General features: G+C 38.1%; 1 protein-coding gene across 1 annotated transcript in view; it reads left to right on the forward strand.

The window, feature by feature from the left end:
- The first annotated feature begins 14430 nt into the window (after positions 1–14430).
- The window catches only part of hivep2a (HIVEP zinc finger 2a), a 159728-nt gene continuing 149517 nt past the window's right edge, over positions 14431–24641 (forward strand). The window contains exon 1 of the mRNA XM_059356338.1: positions 14431–14801. The gene's annotated coding sequence lies outside the window, so the exon portion shown is untranslated. The remainder of the gene's footprint in view (positions 14802–24641) is intronic.

Raw genomic sequence — 24641 nt, forward strand, 5'->3', positions numbered from 1 at the left:
GTAGATCCCTGAGAGTGTGTGTGTGTGTGTGTGTGTGTGTGTGTGTGTGTGTGTGTGTGTGTGTGTGTGAGTGAGTGTGAGAGAGTGTGTGAAAAGTTTCCCATTGTGGAAATAAGCCTCCCTGTACTGTGCAGCCAGAACATCAGTTTCCCACTTAGAGTGATACACACACACACACACAAACACACACACACACACACACACACACACACACACACACACAATCTCTGCCGCTCCGTGGGGTCTGTTGGCCGCAGCATGTTTCCTCCTGCTCTTCTTCCTCCTTCGTTCTCTAAATGTTCCACAGTGGAAACTCGGACAGAGTCGATATGTTCTACATCAGGGGTCTCAGACTCTAATTACCTGGGGGCCACTGGAGGCAGTATCAAAATGACCAAAAAAGACACAAAATGACCAAAAAAGAAACAAAATTACTAAAAAAGACAAAAATGCACGAAAGATGCATTTCAAGGTTGTAGCCAGCTGCAATAAAGCTAATTTTATTCATTTTTCTATATTGTTAGGTTTTTCGACTTACTGTATAACAATTAAAAAAAAAAAAATTATTATTGTTATTTTTATGTCCTGCCTATGGCCCTTATCAAGAAGCACATTTAACTTTTATTAATAATTAAATAAAAATAAAAATAGTACTCACTATGCAGCCAAATTTGCTCTTTGGTTATGTTATTATATATTATAATATAAAATTATTTTTTATTAACGCATGAGAGATGTATTTCAAGGTTGTAGCCAGCTGCAATAGAGCTAATTTTATTCATTTTTCTATAATGTTGGTTGGTTTGACTTACTGTATAACAATGCATCATATATCTTATAATACTTTTTCAAAATAAAATCTTTATCTGCAAAGTAACTTCAGTCATCAAATAAATGCAGTGAATATAAGTACAATAATTTCCACTGCTGATGAGCAGTGATAATGAAAGTACATGAACTATAATGCAAAATAACAATACATTTAATTATTAATAAATCACACACTAAATGTGAATATATATATTTTAATTATTTAGTTGTTAATGAGACAAATTAACAAGTTTATAATGAGAACAGTGGCTGCCAGTACTGGAGCGGACCAGTAAGGGGCGCTGTTTAGCCCCAAACAGACAGTAAAATTATGGAATTATGGTGTATGTGTGTGTGTGTGTGTGTGTGTGTGTGTGTGTGTGTGTCCCTCCCTCTGAAGATGTCCTCTTCACACTGTTATCTCCCAGGTAGTTTGACCTTTACCCTCCAGCTTTTACATAACATATGGGCCACACCTCAATACACTGATGACAGCCTGTGTGTTTCTGAGCGTGCATGTGTGTGTGTGTGTGTGTGTGTGTGTGTGTGCAGGTGTGTGTGTGTGTGTGTGTGTGTGTGAGGCAACAGACACAGTGACAGCAGGGATTAATGCGGCTGTGTGAAGGGAATCAAAGAGAAAGATAGACAGTGTTGATGTGTGTGTGTGCATGTAAAAAAAACAGGGAAGACAAACTAGGTGTGGTGGCGAGGGGAGCGGTTTCTGTGTGTGTGTGTGTGTGTGTGTGTGTGTGTGTGTGTGTGTGTGTGTGTGTATGTATGTGTGTATGCATGAGAGTGTATGAGTAAGCATTAGTAATCAGTCAGCTGTCACAGAAGTGCTTTGTCTTGCAGAGCGTTACAGTTCGACTCCGGGACAAGAGCCTGAGGCCACTGAGTGTGTGTGTGTGTGTGTGTGTTCTTGTACTTCCTACATAGTGAGGACCGGAACACGTTTTTAATCAACAAAGTGAGGACATTCCTGCCGGTCCTCACTTCTTTAAAGGCTTTTTTGAGATTTCAGACTTTGTTTTAAGGGTTAAAGGTTACATGATAATGATAATTAACTGAAACTGTATTGTGTGGTTACAAAACTAACTAAAATTATAGTGAAAATGTCCTTCGTTTGCGTCTTTGTCAGCTTTTTTCATACATAATGAAGATGGATAAGACAAAGGAAATAAAGGCAAAATTTACTGTGACCTCTTTTAATCTCCCACCCAACAAATACCCCATTACAAAAAACTAACACTAATAAAAACTAAACTAAAACTAAAGCATTTCAAAAAATAAATACTAAACTAAAACTAGCAAACTCACTCTAAAAACTCATTAAAACTAACTGAAATTGAAAACAAAAATTCACAACCAAATTAAAACTAAAACTAATGAAAAATCCAAAACTATTACAACCTTGCAAGGGAATTCACTGTTACAATGAGGGTCCTCACAAAGGTAGAAGTACAAGAATGTGTGTGTGTGTGTGTGTGTGTGTGTGTGTGTGTCCACCTCCCTTATGTAATGGATTAATCACAACTTCCCGTAACGACTCAGCAGGTTCCTCGTTCATGGTTGTTGTTTTTCTCCTTGTTCACTACTGTTCTGTTCTGTTGAGTGGATGCTAACAGTGACTAGAGCAGCTTTAAGGCTCCAGCGTGGGACTTTAACCGCAGCGCAGCGCCTCATGACTCACTTCCTGGGATTGTGGCCACGCTCGTCGCTCGAGCCGATACCCGGGATTGGCACCAGAAACCATCTCTGTGTCATGGACATGCTAATGCTAAGTAGCTGCAGACAATCAGCATTATCTTTGACTCATCCGTGTAATGAGCTCAGTCTCCCCAAAGCTCCGCTCACTGATTCTTCTCTTAACTGTAATCAAATAAACCGCGGCGCTGTGTGGAATCACTCAAACACCACGGAGAATTATCACACTCTGCAGCTCCACGGAGGTTTTTCACCTTTTTTAGCTCATAATTTGGGCTTTTACAGCACTTTATTACTGTATTTCTCTGTCCAACTGCTTTAAAAAAATCCTGTTTCCAGCTGCTTCAGGACACTTTAATCAGCAAACATGCTCTGATGAATTCATTGTTCATTACCGGCTTTATAGCAATCAACACACAAAGCACCGTTTTTTAAGTTGTGAATACCTGGTCATTTCTTTGGTGCCACCTTAGTCGAGCTGACTCAATACTCGAAGGCCAAGTTCAAAAAGAGACACAAAATCATTAAAGAAGACACAAAATTACTCAAAAAAGACAGAATTACCAAAAGACACAAAATTATTAAAAAAAGACACAAAATTATTTTTAAAAGACTCAAAATGACCAAAAAAGACACAGAATTACCAAAAAGACACAAAATTATTAAAAAAGACACAAAATTATTTAAAAAATACACAAAATGACCAAAAAAATACACAAAATGACCAAAAAAAGACACAAAATGACCAAAAAAAGACACAAAATGACCAAAAAAAAGACACAAAATGACCAAAAAAAGACACATAATTATTTAAAAAATACACAAAATTACCCAAAAAGACACAAAATTACCAAAAAAAGGACGCCGAATTACCAAAAAAGACACAAAATTACAAAAAAAGACACAAAATTATTGAAAAAGACACCAAATTACCAAAAAAAGACACAGAATTATTGAAAAAGACACAGAATGACCAAAAAAGACACAAAATTATAAAAAAGACACTAAATTACCAAAAAAAAGTAATTAAAGGGACCTTCCACACACAACACAGTAAAGTGCCATTCATATAAAACTCACATTAAACTTTCATATCAAGGTGGGGGCCACAAAATATCGTATTTTATTTAAGTTTGGATGAGAACGCGTTGGAACACATAAAAGTCAGAAAAACGACTTGGACCCAACATGGTGGATGGGATCATCTGAGTGCAGGTGAATGCACCATTGACCTTGTTTAAATATGAGGAAGTCTACTGAAATGTTTTTATTGTTCAATCAATTAACAAACTGTCTACCCTCCTGTTGTTCCTGATGACGAATCTAAAAATACATAATAATATTATTATTATAGGGTTTACAGGGCGGGACGTCCCGGGCTGAGCTGTAATTCCTTGTAAAGGATTAATAAAGGATCTATGCATCTATTAAAGGCTTTAGTCACAAAGGAATCCAGCGGTGACGTGTTGTCACAACAACTATTGTCATAACAACTAAACAATAACATCGTTATGAATGCAGCACACTCCCAATGTTCCCAATTAGTTTAACTGTTTCACACTCATAATTCTCTTTATTAAAATTTTATTAGCATTGTTTTCTAATGTTGTCACTTTACCAGCAAAGATTACAATTAAAATGGATTCAGTGCAGCTTATTTACTTTTTCCATTGAAGTTTCTTTTATGTCAAATACACAAAGAGACACATGGACATTAATAATATCCTGGAAACACATATTTAGTGAAAAAAGGAAAAAGAAGAAGAAACTGAAGGAGTTTAAAGTGAAATGGCACATGTGGAAGAAGTCACACTTACTTCATCAAACTGACAGCTGCAGAGCGAATTATTACAGCGATGAGTCATGTGAAGACATTCGCTGGCAAATCAATCTGTTGTTGAAGATGAAATCATTTTTCAGAGTAACGACATTCACGAGGTTCAGATGTGTCCAGTGAAAGCTGGAACACATTTATGTGCATATATATCAATTTATTACCTCATTTTTTGCATTAATTTGTCATAGAATGTGATCTGATCTGCATTAAAGTAAATACAAACACAATGCGCTAAACCCAATACCACACAAACTGTTATTTATTATAATATTTCATGTTTTTATTGTAACACATCCATGAAACAGTGATATGCTGGTGGAAAAAGTAAGTCAGCCCCTCAGTTAATGACTCAATTAAGAGCTAATTGGAGTCAGGAGTTAACGAACCTGGAGTTCAATCAATGAAGCAAGACTTGAGTTAGTTGTAGAGATACTTTGCCCTTTAAAAAAACATTCAAACTTTTTCAGTTTTCATTCACAAGAAGCGTCTGCTGATGTGAACCAAGCCTTGCAAAAGACAATAATAATGAATAGGGTTGCGAAATTCTGGGAATTTTCAGTTCACGTTAACGTAAATTTATGGGAATTAACTTAAATGTATGGGAATAAACCAAAGATTGACCCTCAACTAGGAACTTAAATATAGTTGGAGAAAAAAACTACTAAAACAAGCAGATTTCATCTAAGTACATGAAAGAATTGATAGTTAAATAGAATAATTAAAACTGAATAAAGTTCCACTTACAAATAAATCTGTTGAAATGTCATGTTTTTTGGGATTTTGAATATTTCCAAAATTCCCATGGAAGGTTTCTGGAAATTTATCGGAAATTTTCCACCCCTTTGCAACCCTACTCTGAAGACCTACGATCGAGAATTGTTGCTTTTCACCAGACTGTAAAGGGTTACAAAGTAATCTCAAGGACTTTAGGTATTCACTGGTCCATAGTGAGACAAACTGTCTACAAATGGAGAAGATTTAGTGCCGTGGCTAGTCTCCCTGTTAGTGGGCGTCCAGCAAAGATGACTTGAAAGGGCCAACACAGAAAGCTGAGTGAGGTAAAAAAAGAACCAGAGAGTAGCTAAAGAATGAATGAGTCATTGGAACTGGTTATTATCTTTGTTCATGAGCAGGGCCGGCTCTAGGCGATGTAGGCGGTCGCCTAGATCGCTATCTGCTGGAAAACTTTTTTTTTTCGCTTCGTGTTCTGTCTTGAAAATAATAAATATTAACAAAATAAAGAAACAGATAAACAATGACATTTTGTCACTTGTGGTGCTGAGTCACGTGACATGTGGTCATTGCCTTGCCCCCCTTTAGACGGTCAGATCGCTGTCACGGAGGTCAGGTCACATCAAGTGGCAGACACGTTATGTTTTGATAAATCCTGCAAGATGAAACGGCCGTCAAAGCTCTCCGGTGCTCAGTATCAAATGCCGTTTTGTGTGAAGATGTTTCATTTGTATTAGCTTGCTAGCTAGGTTGAAATAAAGCAACACTAGCTTAACACAGTTAACCACATTTTTTGGGCGGTTTGCACTTTGATCGTCTCTCTTGTCTCTAACTTTGTTAGCGGTCTCCAGCTGTGCTTCTTTGCGAATTGACCTGTAAGTTAATAATTCTATAGACAGAGAGTTGTATTATATAGCCTGGTTGGCACCATGGGCAAACAAAAGTGAGAGTTCCGCCCTCTGTGAAACAGCAAGCAGAGCTGTTCAACACAAATGGAACTCGCCTAGGGCACCAAATGGGCTAGAGCCGGCCCTGTTCATGAGTCCACCGTACACTAAAGACTGAACAGGCATGGTGTCCATGGCAGGAAGGGGAAAAAAACATCACATCACGGCTGAATTTGCCAAAGAGCACCTTGACACTCCACAGTGCTGCTGAGAAAATGTTTAGTGGACGGATGAAACTGAGGTTGGATTGTTTGGGAAGAACATGCAGCACTACATGTGGTGTAAAACAGGCAACATACCAACATGAGAACATCATCCCAGCAGTGAAGTACAGCGGAGGGAGCTTCATGATTTGCTGCCTCTGGGCCTGGACTGCTCACCATCATCGAGGGGGGAACTAATTCCCAAGTTTATCAGGGTATCCTGCAGGATAATGTCAGGGTGTCTGCCAGCTGAAGATCAGTAGAAGGTGGGAGATGCAGCAGGACAATGAAAGGTTCGGGTGTGTTGATAACGATGGTTGATAACGGTGATATTTATTTGGCTTGCAGAAACATCCAATTCCCCCTGGAAAAACTCAGCAGCCCCCATTGTTTTACAGCGAGGAGATCCAAGTGTCCGATTTAGGGTATAGTTAATATAATATTATATAGCTAACTCATCGGCGTTAGCGTCCTTTAGCCGACTCTGGTAAATCAGACGGCTAAAGTACACGGTTTAAACAATATACGGTTCAAAAGATAAGAAGTTAGACTTTATTTTCACACCATTTAATTAATTGGAATCATAACATGATCATTTATATTAGTAGTTAATCTGAAATTTTTTTTATAATCTCAGCCGAACGGTGTCCGATTTGGGATACAGTTAGCGCACGGCTAATTCACCGGCGTTAGCATCCATTAGCCGACTCTGGTAAACCCGAGGCTAACGTGCATGGTTAAAACAATATACGGTCTTAAAGATAAGAAGTTAGACTTTAGTTTCACACAATTTTATAAATTTGAAGGATAATATGATGATTTATATTAGTAGTTAATGTGAAATTTTCATAGAATCTTAGCCGAACGGTGTCTGATTTGGGATACAGTTAGCACACGGCTAATTCACCAGTTTTATCGTCCTTAAGAACAATATACGGTTCGAAAGATAAGAAGTTAGACTTTAGTTTCACACCATTTAATTAATTGGAAGCATAACATGATCATTTATATTAGTAGTTAATCTGAAATTTTGATAGAATCTTAGCCGAACGGTGTCCGATTAGGGATACAGTTAGCGCACTGCTAATTCACCGATGTTAGCTTCCTTTAGCCGACTCTGGTAAACCCGAGGCTAACGTACACTGTTAAAACAAAATACGGTTCGAAAGATAAGGAGTTAGACTTTAGTTTCACACCATTCAATTAATTGGAATCATAACATGATCATTTATATTAGTAGTTAATGTGAATTTTTTTTATAGAATCTTAGCCGAACGGTGTCTGATTTGGGCTACAGTTACGCTAAGTAATTTTAAAGGGTTCACACACTTTTTGCTGCCACTGTATGTACATGTAGAGTGTGTTCAGACTCAGAGCTGGGGCTGCGTGCTGCCTCCTCCCCGCTGGGCTTCATATGAAAAGTAGATGCAAATTGCCGCATCAGAAGCTGCTGCAGCTCTCTGTCGCCATGGTGCTGTGTTGCCACGGCGTCGCCATGGGGACTCCGGGGTCATCGGTGATGAGGTCACATCCCGATGAGCCTCTTATGGGAGATGGCAGACGTTAATCCACTTATCGCTGGCCGGCACAAACACACACACACACACACACACACACACACACACACACACTGACGAGACGGAGATGTTCTGCTGCTGGAAATTCAAAGATCCGACCACTTTTCTCTTTTATCTATCTATAGCACAGCATTCACACGGTGTCTTTAGAGAGCTCGAAGCAAAAGGTGGGATTCACACCTCTCCTTGAAACGAAGATCAGGGACTTATGAAGAAAGAACTGCAGGCTTTGTGTTTCTTTGTTCGGTGATGTGGTTCTGAATCTGGCCCTGGATGTTTTTGTTGCATGTCTTATCTTTGCATTTAAAACCTTTTCTTGACAGTTTATTATAGTGTGGATAGGCAGGAAATACAGCAGGAGTTTGCATAGATGTGCAAAACTTATTTGGCCATTTTTGAGCTTTATTTGATAGCTGCAGAGATTCAGAGTGAAAGTGAGAAAGCTGCAGGGGAAAGTTCTCAGCCAGATTTGAACCCGGGCCACCTGCTGACCAGGACTAAGCCTTACTGGTGTGGTAACTCTACCAGTGAGCCACTGGGACACCCAGTGGTCATGCATCTTAAAGGCACAGTATGCAGGAATTGTCTGTGAACACAATATTAAAACTTGGCTGCTCCTTCCCGGCTAAACAGAAGTAAAAGCAGATCCACTCTTGTTTTTGTTCCTTTGGGGTGTCTCCTCATTATATCTGTGTTTTTTCTGCACCGTGTCCACTATTTTCACAGCTCACAAAGCAAAAATACAGTTACAGAGCAGGCTTTCTGCAGACAGACACCACACACTTTTTCTTTTCTGAACACTTTATAATGTGACTATCATTCATAGCTCGCCGCCCAAAGTCTGATTCCCAGAAATGTCCTGAAATACCTGGGGGCCGCTGGAGGCAGTATCAAAATGACCAAAGACACAAAATTACAAAAAGTAAGACACAAAATGAGAGAAAAAACACTAAATTACTTAAAAAAGACAAAATGACAAAAAAAGGACACAAAATGACCAAAAAAAGACACAAAATTACTAAAAAAAAGACACAAAATGACCGAAAAAAGACACAAAATTACTAAAAAAAAGACACAAAATGACAGAAAAAAGACACAAAATTACTAAAAAAAAGACACAAAATGACCGAAAAAAGACACAAAATTACTAAAAAAAAGACACAAAATGACCCAAAAGAAGATACTAAAGGACAGAAAAATCCCAAATTACTTAAAAAAGACACAAAATGACTGAAAAAAAGGCACAAAATGACTGGAAAAAATAGACACAAAATGACCAAAAAAATACACAAAATTACTAAAAAAAGATACAGAATTATTTAAAAAAAGACACAAAATTACCAAAAAAAGAAACATTACCAAAAAAAGACTAAATTATTTAAAGAAGACGCAAAATTACCTACAAAGACACAACACGGCAAAGTGCCATTCATATAAAACTCACATTAAACTTTCATATCAAGGTGGGGGCCACAAAATATTGTCACGATTGAGACCCCTGATTTAGAGGGATTACATTATAGGAAAATCTTGCACAGTGTACCTTTAACGTCTTGGACTCGAGACAAACCACCTCTCTTCCCTCTGAGCCTCTGGAAACAGGATTCATGCCTCATATGGAGATAAACTGAGATGTTGATGTTGCCAACCAGTAAAAACTCGACAATAAAAGGCATTTCTAATTGCTCCTGTGATGGCTCCGCCCCCCGCCGAGCTGCATCTCTCCCTTCCTTTCTCGGACGACGATAACTTCTCACGGCGCTGCGGATGGACGGATGCCATCGAGACAATTATCAGACCATTAAGTGTCATTATGTGTTCCCAGGTACAATGGGAGCTATTTGAAGGAGGCTGACGTCTGCGGGCTGCTTTATTCTGGTTACTGTAGGTCACACGCTGCATTTCACATCTCCGCCTGTCAGACGACTCAAACCTGGGACGCTTCACACCTGCCACCTGTTGCTAAAAGGCGCTTACAGAAGCTAATGCAGTTTGTTAGCACAAAGGGGCCCCGCTGCATCCAGAGGAACAGGGCTTTATCCAGCCTGATTGAATTTATTAGCGGGAGGGCTGCCTAAATGAGCTGCTCTGTATTTCTAAATGTGTTTTCCAGATGAAAGGACTCAGAGCGGGAGTCTGAGGATTCACCTTTTAATCTGGCAGCAGATCAACCAGACGGCTTCTCATCGCTGCACATGTGATACAGGCTGCAGAAAGATGCACCATATAAACAAATCATATGGAAATATATGTCACATATTTGGCTTTTAATACCTGTTTTATCTGGGAAGCGAGCCGAGAACATTCGGTCAGCTGTACATGTTATGCAGGAATTGTCGCTTAGAGACGATTTAGAGGAAATAATTCTTTCTTTTTGCATGTAATATCTTTTTGTGACAGTTTATAACGTAGAGAGCGTGCATTGACGTGCAAAAAAGGTCCATTATCAAAAATGGACACTTGTGATTATGCATCTTAAAGGCATATTATACAGGAATTGTCGCTTACAGTTTTTTAAACACAACATTTAAACTCTGCCCCTCCTACCTGGCTCTACAAAAGTAAAAGAAAATACCAGATAGTCTCTCGTTTATGTGCATTTCGTTGTTTTCTCCTTGCTATATTTGTGTTTTTCTGCACCGCGTCTTCCATTTTCATAGCTTTGTGCCAAAGGTTGACTCTAAGAAACATCCAGAATGCAGCAAAATGTAAAAAAAAAAAAGGAAATACAGTTACATGGCAGGCTATCTGAGAGACGATTTAGAGGAATTAATTCTTTCTTTTGTATGTAATATCTTTTCGTGACAGTTTATAGTGTAGAGAGCGTGCATTGACGTACAAAAAAGGTCCATTATCAAATCGGGACACTTGTGATTAAGCATCTTAAAGGCATATTATGCAGGAATTGTCGCTTGCTGTTTGTAAACAACATTTAAACTCTGCCCTCCTCCTTGGTTCAAGGAAAGTAAAAGCAACCACTCTTCTGTGGTCCTTTAAGAGTGTTGTGCTTGTGTTGTGGTCATTGTTGTGTACATAAATCATGCATCATTACAGAAAGGTGCAATTACTAATAAAAAGCGCTGCCTACAGTCTTTGTCTGTGTGCTGCAGAGCTTCTTTTCTCTGCTTGATGGCGATGTGTGTAATATAACACTGAAAAAATAACTAGATCTGGATTTTTCTACCCAATATTAGTTAATAGCGGGCGACCGATACGGGTTTTTTAATGCCGATACCGATTATTTTGACATCAGTCTTAACCGATCCCTGATATGTGCTGCCGATTTTTTTGGGCCGATTCTTGAAGCCGATATTGCCTTTTCTCGCTCCATTTACATGATAAAAATGACACAATGATAACAAATGTTACACAAGTCTCAATTTAAACAAAAAAGGAAACATTTATTAACAAAACAAACAAAACATATTAACAGCTGGATAGTAAACAATGTGTATGTTGTTCTAGGCCTGGAGGTGGTGGCGCCTCAGATGATCCACATATTTGATGTGTTTTTCTTTTTTCTGGTATCAGCAGCAGCTCACCAGAGAATGGAGATGTTGCACCGAGCCTTGCCTGCTGTTGGCTCAGTGAAATGGGATAATTGATCGGAGAACGCACGCTCGTATCGGTCGATGCCGATACAAGTAAAAAAACGCGAATATTGGCCCGATATAACGGTCTATCTCTAATACAACCTTTGGTGTCTTGACAAAATTTTGGCTTGTAATATCACAGTTGACAGAAAAAAGACACAGAATTACCAAAAAAGACACAAAATTATTAAAAAAAGACACAAAATTACTAAAAAAAGACACAAAATTACCAAAAAAGACAGAAAAATACAAAAAAAGACACAAAATGACTGAAAAAACACTAAATGATCAATAGACAAAATTACTAAAAAAAGACATAATTATTTAAAAAAGACACAAAATTACCAAAAAAGACACAAAACGATTTTAAAAAGACACAAAATTGCCAATAAAAGACACAAAATTACCCAAAAAAGACACAAAATTACATAACTCACAAGCTACAGCTTGCGCAATAAAGGTAACAACACGGTAAAGTGCCATTCATATAAAACTCACCTTAAACTTTCATATCAAGGTGGGGGCCACAAAATATTGTCACGAGGGCTGCAATTGGCCATAGTTAGGACATTTTCTTATTTTTTAAATTATTCAATATTCAGAATCTTTCCTGGCTAATAATGACATTTTTTATTCAACGTTTAAGTTTTTTTTGGGACTTGATGAGGCTGGACAACCAGCAGAGGTGCAGCTTCTATCTGGTCAGACCAGCTAAACCGAGACCATTTAACAGATTAGAGACATGCATCCTTTTGGTTTTTGGAGCGCCTTGTCTAAACAATAATCCAGGTCCAGTGCACGACAGAGTAAGTTTGATTTCCAAGCAGGCAAAGAAGGGAACTGCCCCGGAGTCCCAGAACTCCAGGACCCCTAGAACGCCTTAAAACGACTGAGTCAACTGGTTTGGTGGTAATCTGATTAAACTGGTCAATGTTAATTTAATCCGTACAACAAAAAAAACCTGAAGGGTAAAAATGACGAGCTGCTGGACTGTTTCTTATGTTGTGATGTTGCACGGCAACCAGGAGAAACAGGAAGTCAAAGCCACTCATCTCCATTAACTACATTTTGTGCTTCTAATTTGCATATTCATACATTAATGCAGCCCGAACGTTAATTTTTTGCAGCAGGTTTATGGTCAGGTTCCTTTTCTTCCTAACATTCTGCAGGTCAAACAGTGTCATTAAACCCTGATCACTTTAAATCAGAATTAATTAATTTTAAACAGTTTAATGATCATAAATCGTTCAACAGGTGGCAGTTTAAAAAACCCCATAAATTTGCAGAATAGGATTGCAGTGAGGAGTTATGTTCACATTATACTGTACATATTATTTAATTGATATACAACAATAATGATAACAATTGCAGCAATGTCGATAATGAGTATAGACCTTATTTTTAATATTATTTATGTTTATAGGAATATGTATATATTTATATCTACAATCAAACCGTTTTCGTGCAAGAAAATGTTTTATTTTTCCATTTATTTTCATAAATGATGATTTTTTTTGTGTGTGCAATGCAATAATATCAGTCGAACTGGGTTATTTTCATATATTATATATTATATTTTCATAAGATATCTAAAAAAAATATTTTTATAAATGCATATTGTGTACTCAAAGGAATATTCATAAAACATCGCATTTTTACGTTTTTTGCAAATGACCTCTTGCAGTATATTAACATGTATAATATTGATATAATTTGATCATGTATTTCTGCAGACGGCAGCCTATATTAATGCATTCAGTTCCACTGGTTATTTTCATATATTATATATTATATTTTCACAAGATATCTAAAAAACAGTATTTTCATAAATGATTATTCTGTATTTAAGGGAATATTCAAAAAACATCGCATTTTTATATGTATTTTTTTGCAAATTACCTGTTGCAGTATATTTACATGTATAATACTGATATGATTTGATCATGTATTTCTGCAGACGACAGCCTATATTAATGCATTCAGTTCCAGTGGTTATTTTCATATATTATATATTTTCATTAGATATCTAAAAAATGTATTTTTATAAATGTTTATTGTGTGCTCAAAGGAATATCCACAAAACATCGCATTTTTACGTTTTTTGCAAATTACCTCTTGCAGTATATTAACTATTATATGTGTAATATTGATATGATTTGATCATATTTTTCTGCAGACGGCAGCCTTTATTCAAGCATTCAGTTCCAGTGGTTATTTTCATATATTATATATTATATTTTCATAAGAAAATGTATTTTCATAAATGTTTATTGTGTGCTCAAGGTAATATTCACAGAACATCGCATTTTTACGTTTTTTTTGCAAATTACCTCTAGCAGTATATTTACATGTATAATATTGATATGATATTGATATGATTTGATCCTGTATTTCTGCAGCCTATATTAATGCATTCAGTTCCACTGGTTATTTTCATATATTATATATTATATTTTCATAAGATATTCTATATCTTTATTGTGTACTCAAGGGACTATCCACAAAACATCGCATTTTTACGTTTTTTGCAAATTACCCCTTGCAGTATATTTACATGTATAATATATGATTTGATATGATTTGATCATGTATTTCTGCAGCCTGTATTCATGCATTCAGTTCCAGCGTCAGCCTATAGCTGGATGCACACACAGACAGGCAGAAACGAGGCAGTCAGTCAGACAGACAGGCCGGCAGGCAGACAGAGAGACAGACAGGTCGCTCCAGAGGTGACCGGGGAATCCTGCTCTCTCTCTGCCGGCAGACAGAGCCTTCTCTCCGGCCACTGCTCCTCCTCCCCTCCCCTCCCTCTGCCCTGGTTGCGCGCTGGGGGATCCGACGACGTCACACGAGCACACACACACACACACATACACACTTATTCACACACACATACAGGCAGACACACATACACACGCCCTCTCTCGCTCTCTCTCTCTCTCTGCCACTCCGTCTCTCTCTCACTCTCTTCCCTCTCCTCTATGCTGCTATTCTGGGAAGTGGCGTTTGGAATAACCCCCGTGTGCGTTCGAGTGTGTGTGTGCGTGTGTCTCCTGATTTCACCCTCACACACGCACACATACACACTCACAACACAGTCAGACGCACACATTTGCTGCCTGTCTGACTGCAGTAGTGGAGCTCCGGCAGCAGAAATCCGGTCGGAAAGGATTCCTTCCATTTTTACGCGCAACTTTTCCCCCCAGTCCGCTCGGCCGCCGCGCCGCGCCGCTCCCCCCGCTGCCTCCTTCGACTCTTGTGGATTTCTAACAACCGTCTCCAGGCTGCTTCTACCCCGGAGCGAGGTGTCAAGCCCGCCCGGAATCGGATCTCCTGTCACCGGGGCTCGCTTGTTGTCATTTTCGCACGGAGACGCGCAGCCGGAGCGCAGACTGAAGGTAAGCGCGGCGGAGCAGAAACGAAACCTTTAACCGGACATTTCTCACACATTTAACACAGTGACAGCGGTGTTTTCTGCGCCACGAAGGACATTATGGGCTGTTTTCACGCCACTTGATCTTTTGTTTAGCTTATAAGGGCAAGGCTATGCAGGGGGAATACCCCGGGCACGCATTGCATTGCATGCAGATTACCCGGGTTGCGTAATATCCTGAGGAATTTGCAGTAGCCTGCACGGCCGGGCTGGCTGGGCTGCAAGGCCGGGGGAGAGAGGGGTATATGGAGGGAGAAGGAGCTGCGGGAGGGGGAGTGGAGACGGAGCTGTGAAAGTGGAAGCTCGGAGAGGTGTGATGGTGTGATTTTTGCGTCTGGGAAGGTCGATTTTTGTGCATTTGTGGAGCTGTGCAGCGGCTCAGGACGCGTCTGCGCGCTTTGGCTGCTACAAGTTCACTTGCAAACCGCTTTAATGTCACTGTAATCACTGTGGAGTGTGTGCGGAGTGTGAAAAGTGAGTTTGAGCTGTGACCTTAGCGCTCTGTGGCATTTCCTTGTTGCTGCTACAGTGTGATGATGAGTGTGACATGCCCGAGATATTTCACCCGAGGCTCCGTGTTTCTGCTCCAGACTCTCCAGCAGGAAGAGTTTTAAAGCAGGAGTTGTTTTAGAGGAGAAGGGAGTGACTTTATCTCATATGCTCATCGTTTGCTTCCTCTGTTTGTGTGTGTGTGTGTGTCTGTGTATGAGAGAGAGAGTGAGAGAAATGGTGGGTGGTGCGCTGGCTGGTTCCGGGAATGTTCCATGACGTGTTGCCGTCTAGAGAGGGGCCCCGGCCGGGGAGACTCCGACGCACGGCCCGGGCGCTGCTCGCTCCCTCTTTAACCCTTTGATGCGCAACATTTAATAACATATAAACATATAAACACCTTCTGATGCACAACATGGATAAAAAAAAATCACCCGCATTCATTTCACATGTTATTTCATGCTGGTGTTTGAATTATGGCTGGGCGATATATCGATATATTTTTAAATGTAATATGGAATTATATATATTCTAAAAAATGGTAAAAAAAAAGTAAATTTATTTTATTCCAAATATTGACCAAAATGTACATTTATTTATATATATATATATAAATGTACATTTATATACTGTTTATGTACGTTTTTTATTCATAAAGTAAGAAATGAAAACATAAAATCAGGATGTATGATGATCAAAAACAAGTTATTTGGGAAAAACCTGAAAAACTGAATGGTGAAATTAATTTATTGCAAAGATATAGAATATAAAAACTTAGTCGGATCACTTTAGACCAGGGGTCTCAAACTCGCGGCCCGCGGGCCAATTGTGGCCCTCGTGATGATATTTTGTGGCCCCCACCTTGATATGAAAGTTTAATGTGAGTTTTATATGAATGGCACTTTACCGAGTTGTGTGTGGAAGGTCCCTTTAATTACTTTTTTTGGTAATTTTGTGTCTTTTTGGTAATTCTGTGTCTTTTTTTGTAATTTTGTGTCTTTTTTTGGTAATTTTGTGTCTTTTTTTGGTGATTCTGTGTCTTTTTTTCGGTAATTTTGTGTCTTTTTTGGCTATTTTGTGTCTTTTTTTTGTAATTTTGTGTCTTCTTTTTTGGTCATTTTGTTTCTTTTTTAAGTAATTTAGTTTTTTTCTGTCATTTTGTGTCTTTTTTTACTCATTTTGCTACTGCCTCCAGCGGCCCCCAGGTAATTAGAGTTTGAGCCCCCTGCTTTAGACTCATGTTGTGCATCAAAGGGTTAACAAGCCTGCTGCTGCTTATGGTGCTGGAAAAATATCTCAGTGTTTCTTCGCTGCATTTTCACAGATTTACAGCCTCGTCATGTAAGCATGTCGCGTGTTATTGCACGTCATAATCCTGTGATCGGCTCTCACTTCTGTAGGGAAGTTCTCTTTTTTTTCTCCACCCGTGGTGAGGTCAGAGGTCAAAGGTCAGGGACAGACGCTCCTGTAAGGACACTAGCAGGGTGTGTGTGAGGCTCTGAGTTCCAGCTGCTGCCAACATGATGTTTGCTCTCCAGAGCAGCTCTTTCATGTTTAATGTGTCACAGGAAGCACAAATAAAGCACACATTAACAATAAGAATCAATAAAGATCAAGCAGCCGCTTCTTCACGAAGGCATGCAGACAATAAATAGAAAAATCTAAATATTTGTTATAAATTACAGGAGAGACAATGACTTTATAATCATGCATTTAAAAAAATAGAAAAATATAAATAAAGTAAAAAGTAGAAATAATTCTTGTCAAAAAATTTGTACAGGGTTTTTATTGTAAATGCAACAAAAAAAGTGAATTAATTTTATTCCAACTTTAAAATCATGCATTGAAAAAATTACAAAAATATAAATAAAGTAAAAAGTCAGAAATTATTGAAATTTTTTGTTTAAAAAATATTTTACATAATTTCTCGTTTTTTTCTACATTATGTGCAAATGCTATAAAATTAATTTTATTTTATTACAAATATTAACCATAAAATGTATGTAATGTATAATATATATCAAGTAATACAATTAAAAAATGACAAAAAATATTAAAGTAAAAAGTTAGAAATAATTCTTGTCAAAAAAATATTTTTTTCATGTAAATGCCAAGAAATGAGTTAATTAATTTTATTCCAAATATTAATCATAAAATGTAAATTGATATATGTATATTTAAAAATACAAAAATATACATTTTATTGCTGAATGCAACATTTGCAACTTAATGCTTTCTAACAGTAAAACTTATTAAAGCTAAATTTAATATAAAAAATGTAAAACGTCTGGCACCAAAAGTTGCCAAACACCATTATATTAAAATAAAATAACTTAGTTATTCTACAGATATATTTTTCTAAATACATATATTTACTGTATATTTTCCATATTTTTAGAGAAATTAAATGTAAAATAGCTTAAAATAAAAACAAAACAACCAGTTTTTATCTTTAACAATTTATTAGTATTTTTTTACAGTGCAGGTTCGTCTTATTTTCACACATTGTGTTGTCACATCTGTGTTTATTGTCTTTGTTGGCAGGGAAAGCAGCTAATTTTAAACTGGGATTGACAGTGTAAAGGTGTTATTTTTAGCAACAATGAAAAGCTGTGTGCACACACTGAGAAACAAGTGGAGTGAGATGGAAACAGAATGAAAGAGAAGAGAAGAAGAGAAGAACTAAAGCTCTGCTGCTGCAGCAGAAGAAGAAGAAGAGAGCAACAACAGGATCTCATCCTGAGTGTGTTTGCGGTGCTGCTGGGGTTACAAGCCTGCAGCTACACAGTCTCTGTATTCTGCTGTCAGGACACACGCCGTTCACCACTGTGTGTGTCTATGTGTGTGTGTGTGTGTGTGTGTGTGTGTGTGTGTGTGTGTGTGCATGCATCTGTGCTGCAAGTGTGTGTGTAACAGAGTGTGCAGAGGGAAAGACCGACCTACGTACCAGCTGTCCCACTGCCACTTCAGATGGCCATCGGGGTGTGGGAGTGAGCGTCCATACACACACACACACACACACACACACATTCTTGTACTTCTATCTTTGTGAGGACCCTCATTGGAACAGTGAATTCCCTTGCAAGGTTATAATAGTTTTGGATTTTTCATTAGTTTTAGTTTTAATTTTGTTGTGAACTTTTGTTTTCAAATCCAGTGAGTTTGCTAGTTTTAGTTTAGTATTTATTTTTGAAATGCTTTAGTTTTAGTGTTAGTTGTAGTTTTTTGTAATGGGGTATTTGTTGGGTGGGAGATTAAAAGAGGTCACAGTAAATTTTGCCTTTATTTCCTTTGTCTGATCCATCTTCATTATGTATGAAAAAAGTCGACAAAGACGAAAACGAAGGACATTTTCACTATAATTTTAGTTAGTTTTGTAACCACACAATACAGTTTCAGTTAATTATCATTATCATGTAACCTTTAACCCTTAAAACAAAGTCTGAAATCTCAAAAAAGCCTTTAAAGAAATGAGGACCGGCCGAAATGTCCTCACTTTGCAAAGATGTCCTCACTCTGTTGGTTAAAAACGTGTCCCGGTCCTCACTATGTAGGAAGTACAAGAACAAACACACACAGACACACACAGACTGCTACCATAGGCGTACAGAGAACATGTATGAGGTGTGAGTTGTTTTTCTGCTCCAAACATTAGATTAATTTATGCTCCTTGTACGTGTGAGCTTCACAGACCGACACAGAACCAGCTGAGGCGTCCAGCAGCAGCAGCAGCAGGGAGGCAGAGAGTTCTCGGGTTATTTGAGTGCAACAATCTTCAGTTTAAGGTTTTGACAGTAATCACTTTTGCACCAGCGCTGTGTGTTGACTTGTGTGAGATCAAAGCACAAGAAAAATGGTTGAAAGTGGAGAAAAAGAGCAGACGGAGTGAAGATTTTGGAGCATTTCAGTTTGGAAGTGTGCAAGCTGCTTTATTAGCATCTGTGTCTCACTAGCATTATAGCGCTAATGTTTACATACAGTATGGGAAGACTGCTAGTTTAAACTAGTTTATATGCAGTGGTTTCCAACCTGTGGATTGGGACCTGACAAGAGGTCACAACATTGATCTAAGAGGTCTGTATGACATAAAATGTAAATTGATATATTATATAGTGATTAAAAAAAGGGGTTTTATTCAAAAAGTAAGAAATGAAAACAAAAAATAGGATGTATGATGATCAAAAACAAGTAAATTGAGGAAATCCTGAAATCCTGAAAGACGAAATGAATTTATTGCAAAGATATAGAATATAAAAACGTAGTCGGGCCCCATTAGACCATGGGTCTCAAACTCGCGGCCCTCGTGGCAATATTTTGTGTCCCCCACCTTGATATGAAAGTTTAATGTGAGTTTTATATGAATGGCACTTTACCGTGTTGTGTGTGGAAGGTCCCTTTAATTACTTTTTTTGGTAATTTTGTGTCTTTGTTAAATAATTTTGTGTCTTTTTTGGTAATTTTGTGACTTTTTTTTAATAATTCTGTGACTTTTTAAAATCATTTTGTGACTTTTTTAAATCATTTTGTGTCTTTTTTTGGTAATTCTGTGTCTTTTTTTGGTCATTTTGTTTCTTTTTTAAGTAATTTAGTTTTTTTTAGGTAAGAAACAAATAGAGGAGACAACAACACACACAACACAACACACACCAGACCCAGACACGATATAACTGCAATAGTTTTGGACACTTCAGGTCCAAAACTCAAATAATCTGAAAAAAGAAAGTCCAGTTTCAGCTGTGCTACGTGGAACTGTCAGTAAATCCTTCCTGGTGGACTCTCAGTAAACTGTAGTCGACTTCCTGTTGCTCCAGCATGTGTTTGCATCCTGGGCATCGTAAAAACCAGTGACATGACGTACTAGAGTGAACATGATTGATCTGCATGCAGTTGTGTTTGACTGCATAATGATACTTTCTGTAATATACTGCACCATTGGCTCCATGACACTAACCAGTTTGCTGTTTGCAAATTTCTCCATCAGCTGACGTTACGATGCAACCAGCATCAGTTCAATGCTATGCAGCTAAGCTACAGCTAGCTGGTTGACGTTAGCTTCAGTTATAGAGTTTGCTCAGTGTTCAGGTGACAGCAGGTGGTTGTGTATGGAGGGTGTTACCTGTTTAAAGATGGTGCAGGATATGAGTGGCCTTCTTAAGTTGCTATACATTACAATGCATCTTGATTTATTGCGTCCTTTAGGCAAGTGCTGTTATCCAAAGAGACATTACAGTTAATATGCTGCAGTAATTTAAAGGTCTTGTGTTGTAAAAAGTGATATTTTAATGTCTTCTTTTGTGTAGGTGCTATACATTTACTGTAAATGTGTGAAAATCCATGGAAAAATGCAGCCTGTATTCAGAAACTTTGCCTTTTAAATGAGCCATAAGACTGTGATACATATAGGTGCTATACTCCGGTCGTTACCCGGCTGCAATGATGGTGCAGAGATGTACACTGTAAATAATAAATAAATCATAAAACATAAAATAATTTTAAAAAAAAGTCTGGCAGCAAAAGTTGCCAAACATTATTATTGTTATTTTGCAGATAACTCATTTAAAAATACAGGTAAAATTCAGTAAATATGTCAGTTTATTTATTTATTTTTATTTCAATAAAGTAACTTTTGCTGCCTGATTTTACCTTTTTTTTTTTATTAAAAAAGTTTTACTGTAATTAAACAGAAAGTTGCCTTAATTGCAGGATATGAGTGACCTTCTTAAGTTGCAATACTTTACAATGCAACTTGATTTATTGCAACCTTTAGACTAGTGCTGTTATCCAAAGAGACATTACATTTAATATGCTGCAGTAATTTAACGGTCCTGTGTTGTAAATAGTGATATTTTAATGTCTTTTTTTTTATTATAAAGCAGCTCTAGGTGCTATATAAATGCTGTAAAAGTATGAAAATCCATGGAAAAATGCAGCCTGTATTCAGAAACTATGCGTTTAAATGAGCCATAAGTTTGTTATCACAACTATACATATAGGTGCTATTCTCCGGTCGTTACCCGGCTGCAATGATGATGCAGAGATGTCGAAAGCACAGATGCAGTTGACCAATCAGAGCCGACTGGGCCTTAAAGAGACAGGTGTATTTCAGGCCGAGGGTGATTACAGGTGTATTCAGAAGAGAAATATTAGAAAAATAATGTGTTATTTGAACATTAAACATGTAAACTAGTGCTGGTAGGAACCCCTGAATCTGTATATGAGCATGATTTGTCCCCTTTGGTTCCAAACAGCTCAGATTTATGTCGCTGTCTCGTAAAAAAAACATGCAGCAGCCTGTTTTAATTTAATTGTAGTTAGAATTAATTATCTGTGCACTTGCCTTTTAAATCCATTATATTTAATGTGCGTCTTAGTTTTTATGTATTCCTAACCGTCTGCATCTCCTCCCGTCTGCTGCAGATGTGATTCGTTTGCATTTGCTGTCAATTAACAGCGGCGCTCACATCATAGCTGGAGAATTTGAAATGACTGCAGATGTATGGCATGATGGGATGAAGTCACACACACACACACACACACACACACACACACACACACACACACACACGCTGTTGAGCTTTCATTTCAGCTCGGAGCTGCTGGCGTTGGTCCTGATGTGAAGTGTGTGTAAAATCTATAACATCCCTCCGGCTGCTCGTATGAGGATGATTAACACCATCAGCTCTGCCACATTTTAACTGTAACAGTCAATAGTTTCATCTGGCAGCAAACGCTGAGATAATTAGTGAACACGTTGCCTTATAAATACTATAAAAAATAAGTTGTGGCCATTTTAAAATTCATTATTAAACAGTTGCTTCTTGCAGCGTACAGTACACTGTAAAAAATAAATTAAAAAAAGGTAAAAGTTTGGCAGCAAAAGTTGCCAAATAATGTTATTGTTATTTTAATATAATATATTATATAATATTAAATTTTTTTGTCATTAATACACATAATATATAGTAAATTTAACTTTTTTGTTATCACTTTAATATGATGGTATTTTATTTTATTTTTTAACATTTTACTGTTTTTTTAGCATTGTCTTTTTTAATTAAATTTAAAGTTTTACTTTAATTAAACAGAAAGTTTCCTTAATTTTACATTCAACAATATTTTGTCTATTTTTTTGTTATTATATATATTTTTTAATTTCATTTTAACTCGTTTAAACGTTTGATTCTACTGAGACCAACGGGCATGTGGCAAATATTCACTGAAAATCGTTTTACACAGAGCAGAGAGGAGAGGACAGGAGAGGCTGTTTACACAGATCAGAGAGGAGAGGACAGGAGAGGCTGGAAACATACAAATTGTTTAATAAGTACGATATCGGGAGACCCATTTTTTCAAAGTGTTTATATATGAATTCCACTTTATTCAAACTTTAAACAATAATTTATCAGAGAAATTAAACTTTTCTTAACATTTTCTCTCTTTTTCTGCTTTATTCTGCACAAAGACATGTTTGAGTTTTTCCATATTGCTGCAGGACTTATAGATTTTATATAGATTTTATATATTGACATGAAATACAAGGACACAGAGAGTAAAATGCATGACTGAGTTCTGAAAAAAGTCATTGGCTTTATGTCTGAGTGTGTATACAGTGCGTCTTTACCCTTTAAAGCTACTAATTTGGTGATTTAAATAAGAGATTTAACAGAGAAAACGTTGTTCCACGTTGTGTTCTGTGGCTTCCTCTGCCTCTCCCGGTCTGTTATTGTAACATATCAGACGCCTCCGAGTGGATTACCACCAACAAATACCGGCTGCAGAGCGACATAATGCACCTGCAGCACCGTGCTCACTGATTCTGCTGCTCCCAGTCAAAAGGTTTCCTCCGAGAGCCACGAAACTCAGCAGCATTAACAGAGGATTTTAGGCTTCACACTGAACTGATCCACAGTTTATCTCTCTCAATGAATGGTGCTGCTTCTGAATGCAACCCGTGTGTGTGTGTGTGTGTGTGTGTGTGTGTGTGTGTGTGTGTGTGTGTGTGTGTGTGTGTGTGTGTGTGTGTGTGTGTGTGTGTGTGTGTGTGTGTGTGATCACCTGAGAGCTGTGCAGGAACCTGAGAGCGCTCCGGTGACCGAGGTCCTGACAGCGACGGCTGAATTATTAAGATACACACTCACACACAAAGCTAATGAGTTGGTTGAATGGCTGCTCCGGATAAATTGTTCCTCTGTGGTTTGGTTTTATATACAGCATGCACACCTGAGGAGGAGGAGGAGGAGGAGGAGGAGGAGGAGGAGGAGGAGGAGGGCAAAGTTAGAGAGCCTGTGAGAGTAAAATACAGTCGAAGAAAAAGATGAGAGAAAAGGGGAGGGATGAGGGATTGTGGTGTGACAAGGAGAGGAAGATGGAAGAAAAAGGAGACAGGAGAAAGTGTAGAAAGAGGGGAGGTGATAGGAGAGAAGGAGCTAGAGGAGAGGAACGGAACGGAGGAAAGAGGATGATATGCTGGGAAAAGAGAGGAGGCAATAGGAGAAGAAAGGACATAAGAGTAGAGGAGACAAGAGGAGAGAAGAGGACACAAGTGTAGATGGGAAAGCGTGAGGAAAGGAAACAAGTGGGGAGGAGATTAGAGAAGACAGAGGAGGGGAAACAAGGGGAGAAGGGAATGAATCAAGAGGTGAGGAGAGAAGAATGGAAGGAAACTAGTGGAAAAGAAGAGGAAACAAGTGGAGTAGAGAGAAGAGGAGAGGAGAGGAAAGGACGTAAGAGGAGATGAGAAGAGTGAAAATAGGAATCAAGAGGAGATAAGAGGGAATAAGGAGAAAGGAGAAAAAGGAGAGGAAAAGAGAGAAAAACAGACTGAATAGGAGAGGAAACAAGTGTAGAAGGGAGGAGATGAGAGGAAACAAGGAGAGGAAACAAGTGTAGAAGGGAGGAAATGAGAGAGGACAGAAGGAAACAAGAGATGAGGAGATGATAGAAAAGGAAATGAGAGAAGAGGAGAGGAAACAACAAGGAGGAGGGAAACGTAGGATGATGATGACGGAGAAGGAGAGAAAGAGGAGGAATGAGTGGAGAGGAAACAACAGGTGAGAAAAGGAGAGAAGAGGACAAAAAGAAAGGAGAAAATGAAAGGAAACAAGAGAAAAGGAAAAGGAAACAAGTGGAGTAGAGAGAAGAGGAGAGGAAAGGACGTAAGAGGAGATGAGAAGAGTGAAAAGCAAAGGAATCAAGAGGAGATAAGAGGAAAGGAGAAAAAGGAGAGGAAAAGAGAGAAAAACAGACTGAATAGGAGAGGAAACAAGTGTAGAAGGGAGGAGATGAGAGGAAACAAGTGCAGAAGGGAGGAGATGAG

The sequence above is a fragment of the Centropristis striata genome, chromosome 18 (genome assembly GCF_030273125.1).
Source record: "Centropristis striata isolate RG_2023a ecotype Rhode Island chromosome 18, C.striata_1.0, whole genome shotgun sequence".
Lineage (NCBI taxonomy): Eukaryota > Metazoa > Chordata > Actinopteri > Perciformes > Serranidae > Centropristis > Centropristis striata.